At 46.3% G+C, this 11081-nt stretch overlaps 1 protein-coding gene across 1 annotated transcript in view; it reads left to right on the top strand.

Moving 5' to 3' along the window:
* The window catches only part of RAB22A (RAB22A, member RAS oncogene family), a 57749-nt gene extending 52790 nt beyond the window's left edge, over window positions 1–4959 (top strand). The window contains exon 8 of the mRNA XM_047853351.1: window positions 2623–4959. The gene's annotated coding sequence lies outside the window, so the exon portion shown is untranslated. The remainder of the gene's footprint in view (window positions 1–2622) is intronic.
* The last annotated feature ends 6122 nt before the right edge of the window (window positions 4960–11081 follow it).

Below are 11081 nucleotides of genomic sequence, written 5' to 3'. Positions count from 1 at the left end.
ATGTTAGAGGCAGAAGCGGTGTTTTGTTTTGAACACACTTTGGATTAACGACCTGCCCAAGCAATGATCTGATACACATTTGGTACATTCTCTGTTGTTCCGTCTTAGGAGGAAAAAAAACTAGATTTCCAAGGAATTGAGACACAGCCCATCTCTAAAACTCTTCTTTTTGGTTCCCTTCTGACAAAGGGCCATTTGAAAAAACTTTGGGGGCTGGAAGGAGAAAAAGCACTAATTAGCTGCAAGGGTGTATCGATTCCTCTCAGAGAAATTGAAATGAGCTCTTTTGCAGGTGCCCAGTCCCAGGAACCATCGGTCTCCAGAACTCTCCTTTCACACAAGTGTTTTTCCGATTCTATGATAACTAATTAGCCATCGTTTGGTGATTAAAAGAACATAAAGTAAGAGTATGATTAAGTGTCCTTCATTTTAAACTCTCTGTAAGAAGTGATTAGGGAGAAGTACCTATTGGAAGCCCTTCTGGTTCCAAATGAAACCTCCATCACCTGCTTTTCAGCCGCAGGCAGCCCGAGTGCCACGCGAGGCAACTGGAGGATTTAGTTCTTTCAAAATAACACACCTCCTTGCTGCCCGTCTGTGATTTTGTTTGAGGCGGACGCCTCCCGTATCTGGAGGATCGAGCCGTTTGTATTAGAGGCTTGACCTCCCCCCGGCCCCCCCCTTTGCGTGGGCTGGTGCCCTTCTCGAGGTGATCGATTCTCATTATTTTTAAATATATTAAAAAGGGAAAGAAGACCACATGTAACCTGAGAACTTCTAAGTCTTGTATTCTCTTTTTTTCTGTTCTCAAGAAGGAAAACAGGTCTAGGAGACCTTCTAAATTAAACTCTGGGAGATAAAGTGACGCAAATGTCCTTTAGGTAGCTTGCGTGGCTTTCCTGGAGATGTCAGACCAAAATATCTGTACTTTCACGGCACTGTGTTCAAACGGCCAGGTCGGATTCAGGTTACACGGCACTAATTGGCAAGTTAGCCTCAGAGCTTGGAAAGCCATTTGTTCATGGTCGTAGGTACCTGTTACCTTCTGCGGGTGAGATGCTAAAGATCTATAAACTCTTGTAAGCGTTTTTTTCCCCTCGTTTGTTTCTGGTTGGGTTTGTTTTTTTTTTTTTTCTTCTTCTTCTTTCCTTTTTTTTCTTTTTTTTCCAGAGCACACTGAGAACATGCTTCATGGCCCCTTGGTCATATAAGATATAGGAGCCCGGCATGTTATACATGACAAATGGGCCCTCACACATTCACGTCTTTGCAAGAACCGGTTTGAGTACTGAGAGAAGCCTTTCCTTCTGGGGAAAAGTTACTGAAAGCCCTGGGATATCTACTAGGCACCTGCTTTAGAAGGTTGTGGGGGGGGGGAGGGGGGGAGACAGCCCACAAACTCAGGCTGGCTCTCTCCTCTTTTTTTTTTTTTAATGTTTATTTATTTTTGAGAGAGAGAGAGACAGAGCGTGAGCAGAAGAGAGGGAGACACAGAATCCAAAGCAGGTTCCAGACTCCGAGCTGTCGTCAAAGAGCCCGACGCGGGGCTCGAACCCACGAACCGTGAGATAATGACCTGAGCCCAAGTCGGACGCTCAACCGATTGAGCCACCCAGGCGCCCCTGGCTCTCGGCTCTAAACTCTGTAGTCTGTAGATGTTCCTCCCACCTCTATAATGATGCAAGTTAAAGGCAGCAGTAAGCTAGATGGTGTGAGCTTGTGGAAAATCTCCCTCGTTTAAATTTGTTTCAAAGGGACTAGGAGCATGACTTCTGTTTGCTCTTTGACTTCAGGAGTTCCTCTACCTCTTAACGGTTCCAGTGTGTTTTAAAGGAAGCAATGGAAGGGACCTTTAAGGATCAAGCTATTACTGTGTACCTGTCTTCAGTTAGCTTGGTGCATCAAAAGTTCAATAGCGATGCAAGGTAATGTTTAGGAGACTTATTTTAACCCCTGTGGTGCTATTATAAAAAATGGTCCAAGCAACAGATTTATCCGAGAGCTATGCGTTATACTGCGTAGTTTTAGAGAAAGGGCGTGGGGTGGAAATTCAGCTGAGGAGTGGAAGAAATGACCTCTGCCAGTTCTCCTGGACAGCAGAGTTACTTGTCTTGACTTCCAGGAATAGAAATCCAGGCAATTTGATGATCTGATTTGCAAAAAAACATTAACGGCATTCTGGGGGCATTCGTCCTGTTTTGTGTGCAAATGAAAGTCTCTGAAATATTAGAAGGGTGTTACATTTTTCAGGAGCCTCTACTTTTTCAATCTAAGAGAATGATAAGAGAGACCTCGTGCGATGAAGTTTCATTAGACGTAATGAAGAAAGTAAATAAATAAAACAGAATCCCCATATTTCTCAGTCTGTCCTTCAGAATTCTCTGAGTATATAGGAAAATGATTTACTTTCCAAATCTAGAAGGACTTCCAGTCGGCATAGATCAACTTTAATTTGATGGTCTGCGCCATCAGAAATAACTAATATCTGTGTTCTTTCCTTTTAGAGTGTAATCAATTACAGATGCTAGAATATTTTTGGCTTCAAAACAAAAGGGCTCCGAAGTTTAATAAAAAGCAAAATTTTAACCCTTCCATCTTCTTTTATTGCATTGAATATTTTAGATGGTGAGATGAGGATGTGTCATCAGCGGACACTGGAATTAAAACCACGGAGTCTGAACAGATTTAACAACAGCAAAAGCGTTTATTGCTAGTTCATTTTCAAATGTGTATGGTGCCCCGTACCTCATCAACACGCTTCGTAAATGAAACAGACAAAATTCGGGGTGGCTTTCCGTGCACGGGAATCCAAGGGCCCAGAATTCAGCTAATGAACAGGAAAGGTAGTAATGATTTTTTTTGAAAAAGCCCTCTTTCACTGGCAGTCTTGAACTGCAGATCTTCGTGTTCCCCTTAATCACGCAGCGGAAACAAAACATGCTGGTCTTCGTGCCACTTCTTGATTCAGGAACTTGTCCTTGTTTCTGGAAGCGAATTGTTTAAGGCAGCAGTTTGAAGGAGCTCTGTCCAAACAGCATACTGTGCACAAGGCCGATCATCTTCACGCGGAACCGGAATTGTCCAGGAAACTCGCGCATCCCGTGTCGGGTTGTAGAACAGCGGTGCCTGCCTCCTTCGCCAGGGCGAGTCCGAGCCCACTGGCTCCCCAGGCTGGCCGCGTGGCAGGCGGCACACCCACCCCCACTCTGGAACACTGTTGGGCGGGCATTTCGCTCTGGGGCCTCGTTCCAGTACCATTTGGGCTTGATCACGCTTCTCATCGAATTTGTGCTTGAACGGTCCGTTTTAGCCCCTGAAACATTTTGGAAACAAGGCTGAAGTCTGTGTGCCTCTGCTGACTTCGCATATGAGGTTATTACGCAGTTGATGGAACTTTGTGTTCGTGCGGGCCACGCACGTGATGTCAGGGTGCCTGGTCGATTGGGCGCGGGCGGTGGAGTTATCGGCAGGTGGCCAGTCAGAGCAACTGACGGGTGGCTCCATGTTTAAACCATTTGTTGTCTTGTGTAGACAGAGCTGTATTGCCCCGGAAAAGATTTTTCTTTTTTTACTCTCCTCCAGCTCAGTCTTTCCATCATTTCGCTTGATGAGTCATTCACATAATTGTCAATCATGCCTCTGACCTTCTTAAGAATTGATGTCTTGCCTTCTCTGTGATCGAAACAGACTTCTTGCCTTACTTCTCTTCTTCTCACTTGGCGGTGGGCTCTCCCTTAAGGACGCACGGCACCGGCCGCCTCCTTAGTGCATGTGGCGCCCTTCGCGGGGCTGCCTGGCAGTGGGCTGCGCCCGCCACGTCCAGCGAGCACTGGCGGAAATCGCGAAGGCTGGGTAATTCTAGGCGAGGGGCTCCCATGCTTCCAGAGAGGGGATGGGCAGCACCGGTAGACGATGGCAACACGAGTGAGTGGCAGGATGGGTTTTAGAGTCGGTGATGAGATAGTTGGTCAGAACGCTGCGTAATTTGTGACAGGGCGTTTGGGAAAGTGTGTAGAAACACACGTCTAAAGTCTTGAAGAGAAACAGCTGTGGAGATGAGCCTCGACTTTTAAAAACGAACAAAAAAATAAACAAATAGAAGCTATGCTGTCGTACCAGCAACTCTCATTTCTCCTAAGAATGTCATGCCTTTTCAAGACCCGATGCAAGGAGCAAGATATTTGTGCCTTTCTATACTAGCATCTATTATGAAAACACACACACACACACACACACACACAATTAAGTTGCTTACAACTTAGACTGCTTTGTAGCACTATAAACAGCCTGCATTTATAGCCGTGGCTTCACCGCATGACACATCGCTTGATTGCCCGTGATGGAATACTGTCGGGGGGGGGGGGGGGGGGATGGCCAAGCTCGTACGGACGTCGAAGACTTTATTTTTGCAGTGTATACCTTGGGCTGGACCTAAGTCTACATGTGAACCGTATGATGTCTGTATCGTTTGTAGACACTGACAAAAGAAAACCAGATCTTTTGATTTTTTTCTTGTTGTTGTAAGATTTTTCTTTCTCTACGTAATGCTGGTAGAGGGTAGTTTGCGAGCAGTGGTAGGTTTGGCATACTTTTATTGAACTGTGTTGCTTTAGCGTGCGTATTCTGTAATCAACTTTTATAGCGCGTAACATGCTAAATCACTCCAAAGTTTGTTGCATTGTAAGAAGGGTGTAAACATTTTGTTAATAAAATGCTGTGTTTACAAATACGTGTATTTGCCTTTCAAATGGTTTGGTCTCTCTTTGTGGCAGTACTGAGCACGTGCCTTTCTTAGCCACGTACCCTGAAACGGTTTGAAAACTGTTTTGGAAAAGTGCCCAGGCTTTGCCCGCTGCCGCCCCCCGCCCCGGCTGGTGAGCAGCAAGGCGGTTGTGTCACTGCTCCGGCCTCCCGGGCCCCTGCGGCGCCCTCTCCGTGCCCTTGCTCCATGACCTTCCGAATCACTGAAGGTGGAAGTGAGGCTGGGGCAGGGCTGCTGGGGCCACACTCGCATCTGCTAAGTGAGGAAGCGCTTCGCACCATCCCCCGTCCTCCGCGGGGTCTCATCCAAGGTGCCGTTCCGTTCCTTTCTGGCGTCGGCTGGAACCCTGGAGTCCCTCGGTGCCCTTCTTCGCCTACACGAGTGCAGCCCCGCCTGCTCGTTCTCTTTTCCACGTCCCTCGCACAGAAGTCCCTTTGTCCACCCGCTACGATTGTGTAGACCGCACTGACGGGACTCCAGACGGACAGACCTGGGTTTGAGTCTCAGCCAGCCCCTTTCTAGGCTGTGGGGCCCTGGAGAAAGCTCTCAACCTCTCTGAGTTCCGTTCCCTTCATCTGTAAAACAGGAAGCTGGTACTTGGGGACGATACCTACGGGGCTGGCGTTCAGCGCAGCATTCACAGAGTAAGCACTCTTCGTATAATCTGTTGTGTGTGTGTTTTTTTAAATATATTTGACCCTACAACTTTTTTTTAAATTGTTTATTTTTGAGAAAGAGAGCGTGGGGGAGGGACAGGGAGAAAGAGGATCCGAAGTAGGCTCCGCACTGACAGCAGAGAGCCCGACGCGGGGCTCAAACTCGCAAACCACCAGATCACGACCTCAGCCAAAGGCAGACACTCGACCGACTGAGCCACCCGGGCCCCCCTAATTTGTTTTTAAAAGCCGTCTCCCTGGTCATCTTTATCTGATTCAGTTTAAAAAACTATTTGTCATTAGCTTGTTGGTTTTTTTGCGTTTTTTTCTGAAGTAGAACATGTACAGAAAATGCCATAAATACTGGGGAAGCCTCGTTACATTTTCACGAAGGAGACACCCTCGTAACCCCTGCTGAGATCGAAAAGCACATCATCCATGGGGCGCCTGGGTGGCGCAGTCGGTTAAGCGTCCGACTTCAGCCAGGTCACGATCTCGCGGTCCGTGAGTTCGAGCCCCGCGTCAGGCTCAGGGCTGATGGCTCAGAGCCTGGAGCCTGTTTCTGATCCTGTGTCTCCCTCTCTCTCTGCCCCTCCCCCGTTCATGCTCTGTCTCTCTCTGTCCCAAAAATAAATAAATGTTGAAAAAAAAATTTAAAAAAAAAAAAAAAGAAAAGCACATCATCCGTAACCCAGAAGGCCCCGCGTGTGCCTCCTTCCAGTCGCTATCCTGTTTTCTAACATCGCAGGTCACTTTGGCCTGGTTTTGAACTTCATGTGCACACCTGCGGTTCCGGTCTGGCTTTCATTCAACATGGCGTGTACTGCTCATGTTTGTTCTAACAGCTGCTTACTCTTCCGTCGCGTGAGTAAACTGCCGATCGATCCATTCTGCGCTCGCGGGTGCTGGATCGTTTCAGATGTTTGCCGTTCTGAGCGTTCCACAACAAACGTCCTTACACATGTCTTCCGCGTCTTCTTAAAAAAAAGAAGAAGTGGGGCGCCTGGGTGGCGCAGTCGGTTGAGCGTCCGACTTCAGCCAGGTCACGATCTCGCGGTCCGTGAGTTCGAGCCCCGCGTCGGGCTCTGGGCTGATGGCTCGGAGCCTGGAGCCTGTTTCCGATTCTGTGTCTCCCTCTCTCTCTGCCCCTCCCCCGTTCATGCTCTGTCTCTCTCTGTCCCAAAAATAAATAAAAAACGTTGAAAAAAAAAAGAAGAAGAAATTTTTTAAAAAGTGAACCAAAAAATGGGAGGAAATGTTGGCTACATATACAGAAGAATGGATTACTATCTTTAGTTTACTAAGAGTGTCTATAAAGCAAAAAGAACGCCCCTCAAAAAAGGAAATCATCCACATTTGAAAACCCCAGACAGGTTCCATAGAAGAATTCCTAAGTCAACAAGGGTAGCGCTGCAACCTTGTTTATTACGTATGGAGAAGAACGTAAACAAACTGTCACAGACGAATTAGTGGGAAGTTGCCCAGTATACAGTTGAGTGAAAACAGCTATGCGTGTGGAGTCCGACTCTGTTTATATAAAACAACTCACACCCTTGCACATGCTCTCACGATACGTGCATGCTTTTAAAATGCACAGATGCGTCCTCCAAGCTGTTAGCAGGCACTGTCTCTGAGGAAAGAGGCTTGGATGACAAAGTCACCTTTTATTCTCTCCGTGCTTTATATACGCTCGCGTGCTTTTTTACATTTCTTTACTGGGTGTGCGTGTGTGGGTTTTTTCTTATTAAAACCAAGCAAAACTTCAGGAATTCCTGCACCCTATGGCTGTCTCAGATCCCGAATGAGAACGGGCTGAATAGATAGATGGAAGTGACCTGCGTCCTATGCTTCCTTTTTAAAACACACCTCTCCCCTTCGAACCCTCGTGCCCAGTAGGTGAGGCTGCAATCAGGTGCTGCCGCTCCGGAAAGCGGGGCGGGGGGGGGGGGGCTCCTCAAAAAGTTACAAAGAGAACTACCCTGTGATCCAGTAATCGCACTCCTGGGTATTTACCCAAAAAATAAAAAAAGCACTAATTCAAAGAGATACGTGCCCCCTCCCCGTGTTTATTGCAGCGTTAGTGGCAATAGCCAAATTATGGAAACAGCCCAAGTATCTTTCGACTGATGAACGGATAAAGAAGATGTGGTGTATATATACAAGGGAACATTACTCAGCCATCAAAAAGAATGAAATCTTGCCATTTGCAACCACATGGATGGAGCTGGAGAATGTTATTCCAAGCAAAATGCCGGTCAGAGAAAGACAAATACATGATTTCCCTCACATGGAATTTAAGAAACAAATGAACACAGGGGAAAACCGACAAACCAAGAAACAGACCTCTTTTTAAAAAGTTTGTTTGTTTGTTTGTTTGTTTATTTATTTATTTATTTATTTATTTATTTATTTTAGAGCAAGCATGAGCAGGGGAGAGGGGTGGAGGGAGAGAGAAAGAGAATCTCAAGCAGGGTCCACGCTTAGCATGGAACCCAATACAGGGCTCGATCCCACGATCCTGGGATCATGACCTGAGCCAAAACCAAGAGACAGAGGCTCCTGGGTGGCTCAGTCAGTTGAGCATCCGACCTCCGCTCGGGTCATGATCTCACCGTTCGTGGGTTCGAGCCCCGCGTCGGGCTCGGAGCTGACAGCTTGGAGCCTGGAGCCTGCTTCGGATTCTGTGTCTGCCTCTCTCTCTGTCCTTCCCCCATTCGTACTGTCTCTGTCTCTCAAAAAAAAAAATGAATAAATGTTAAAAAAAAAAAAAAAGAATCCCATGTGGGGAAAGCTGTATATATAGAAAAAACAAACAAACAAAACAAGAGTCAGATGCTCAACCTAAGGAGCCACCCAGGTCCCCCAACAGACTCTTAACTAGCTGATGGTCACCAGAGGGGAGTTGGGCGGGGAGATGGGGGAAATAGGTGATGGGGGCGGGGAATACCCTTATCACGATGAGCACCGGGTGATATATGGAACTCTGAATCGCTATATTGTTCACCTGAAACTATCATTACACTGCGTGTTAACTAACTGGAATTTAAATAAGAACGTAAAACCTACACTTAAAAAATAAACCACACCCCTCCCCTTCAAGGCGGTCAGTGAAAAGCTTAGCGCCACATCTGCAAGTATGTAGAACTTTACACGCTTTGTGATATTTGATGTAAATCTTTTCAAGCTGCCCTAAATCCTCTTGGAGGGGATATAAATAAATATATGTTAAGAAGAAGAATATTAATCTATAGCCTGTCAAAATAGTACTGTTGGGAAACCAGTCTCATGTATGGATGCCAAGAAAAAGAGAATGACTCTATGCCAAAAAGGAAGAAACAAATTAGCACCCACCCGAAACAAACAGGGATGTTTTAAACGCATACACTAAACAAATTAGCTTTATTTTTCCACAAGCAATTGGCTGCTTGCCTTAGAGCGTATAAGAACCAAATCACGGACCTGGGTTTCCAAGCAACCTTAATGTTTATTGCAGATTTTTTTTTTCCATTAAAAGTTAAGAACTAGATTGCCATTACGATGGTAAATTATAAAATAAAATGCAAAGCCTTTTAAAATTTCCGGTTGTATGGCTTATAATAATATTAGCCAAAAACATGATTTTTCTACTAAAAATGTCAGCGTTGGTTGGGAAGTCAAGAATCTCCACTCTCTCGAATTTACCCCTCGGGAGAATCAAAGGATCACTTCTATACCCTTTCCTGCTGGAGTTTATAAGAGAGAGGAAAGGAGGGGCGCCAGGGTGGCTCATTCAGTTGAGCGTCTGACTCTTGGTTTCAGCTCAGGTCGTGATTTCATGGTTCGCGGGACAGAGTCCCGCATCGGGCTCTTCACGACAGCACGGAGCCCGCTTGGGATTCTCTCTCTCTTTCCTCTCCCTCCCTCTCTCTCTGCCTCTTACCCCACCCCCAGTGCATGCTCTCTCTCTTTCAAAATAAATACATTTAAAAAAAAATTTTTTTTTTAAGGTTTATTTATTTTTGAGACAGAGAGAGACAGAGCATGAACGGGGGAGGGTCAGAGAGAGAGGGAGACACAGAATGTGAAACAGGCTCCAGGCTCTGAGCAGTCAGCACAGAGCCCGACGCGGGGCTCGAACTCACGGACTGCAAGATCGTGACCTGAGCCGAAGTCAGACGCTGAACCGACCGAGCCACCCAGGCGCCCCAATACATATTTTTTTAAAAGAGAGGAAAGGAGGGGCGCCTGGGTGGCTTGGTCGGTTCAGCGTCCGACTTCGGCTCAGGTCGTGATCTCACGGTCCGTGAGTTCAAGCCCCGCGTCGGGCTCTGTGCTGACACCTCAGAGCCTGGAGCCTGTTTCCGATTCTGGGTCTCCCTCTCTCCCCCGTTCATGCTCTGTCTCTCTCTGTCTCAAAAATAAACATTAAAAAAAAAATTTTTTTTTTAAAAAGAGGAAAGGAAAAAAGACTTCTAACACCTTGTCAGAATGAATCAGTTCGTTAATTATGATTTTTAACCCGACCTCTGGTCACTTGCATTTTTTACCTGCAGCACAACCTTTCAGCATCTTCCAGGAAACAATGTAAGAATGCAGAGATCACCTTTTTAAGGTTGATACAACCACAGCTCTTGCTGTTAAAGCGGCGGGAAGAAGGAAGGAGGACCAGAATCCTCTCCATGAATGCTCGGCCTAGAGTGTTACCTCCAGGCCTCTGCTAAAACAAAAGAGACGGAAAACATAATGAGAAAGCTATGAAGTCTCCACTCCATTCGAGACCATTTTAAGAAGAAAATTGCAGGGTCGTGAATGGAAAGCAGAGGTAACGCGCAATCTTAGGGCACAGAAGCCGGGCCCGTGGTATACTGTCATCGACGTTCAAATTTCAATCCGCTGCCCCAGCAGTGGGGTGGAGTCATGTCTTCTTTGCATATAAAGGAGAACACATCATAGTTTGGGGTTTTTTAATTAAAAAAACTAATAAAGAAAGTGAGCCGACACTACGGCAATGACACGGGGGTTCTGTATCAACAGGTGATCTGTAGTCTGGCTCCGTCAGTCACTCCCGTCTGGGCCTCCAGATCATGAAATATCCCACCAAGAACGTTCTGCTTGAATTTATTCTTCTATTTCCTATCTCCAGTGTGATAGCTTCATGTTAAAGTAGGATCCCTGTGGGTTTTCTCACCCTGTTCTTAAATTACTTCTCTCAAAACAAATCTTCTGAATGTAATAAGAGATGGGAACATGGGTGGCCAAGAGGCAGTTTTTATAAACGGCCCGTCAACAACCTTGTGGGTGCTGCAGTTTCAAAGCCTCTTATAGTCCGTATATGGAGATGATTATTGAGTATATCCAATTACCCCCTGGCCCTCCCTCCCCCACCCCTCCCTAGATACACAGCCCCCTTGACCAGAAGAAGAATCTCACCAAGCTGGAAAGGCCCTTTGGCATGAGCTAGTTTAAAATGATGTGCAGGTTTAAGTGATCCGGAAATCTTGAAGAGAACATTTCAAGGAGAATAAAATCGCGTTTACTTGGGAAATCGCCTCTGAGATGAATGGCCCGGGGCTCCTGTTTCAAAGAGGCCTCCAAGGCCAGCAAGAAGACACGTTTTTTTGCTGACTCAGTCACTGTGCTGAGACTTTGGCTGCTTCCTCTGTGAGTCCGAGTGTGATTTTATT

This window comes from Prionailurus viverrinus, chromosome A3 (assembly GCF_022837055.1).
Source record: "Prionailurus viverrinus isolate Anna chromosome A3, UM_Priviv_1.0, whole genome shotgun sequence".
NCBI lineage: Eukaryota > Metazoa > Chordata > Mammalia > Carnivora > Felidae > Prionailurus > Prionailurus viverrinus.
The sequence above is the reverse complement of the archived record's forward strand: the minus strand, read 5'-3'. Positions and strand labels throughout refer to the sequence as shown.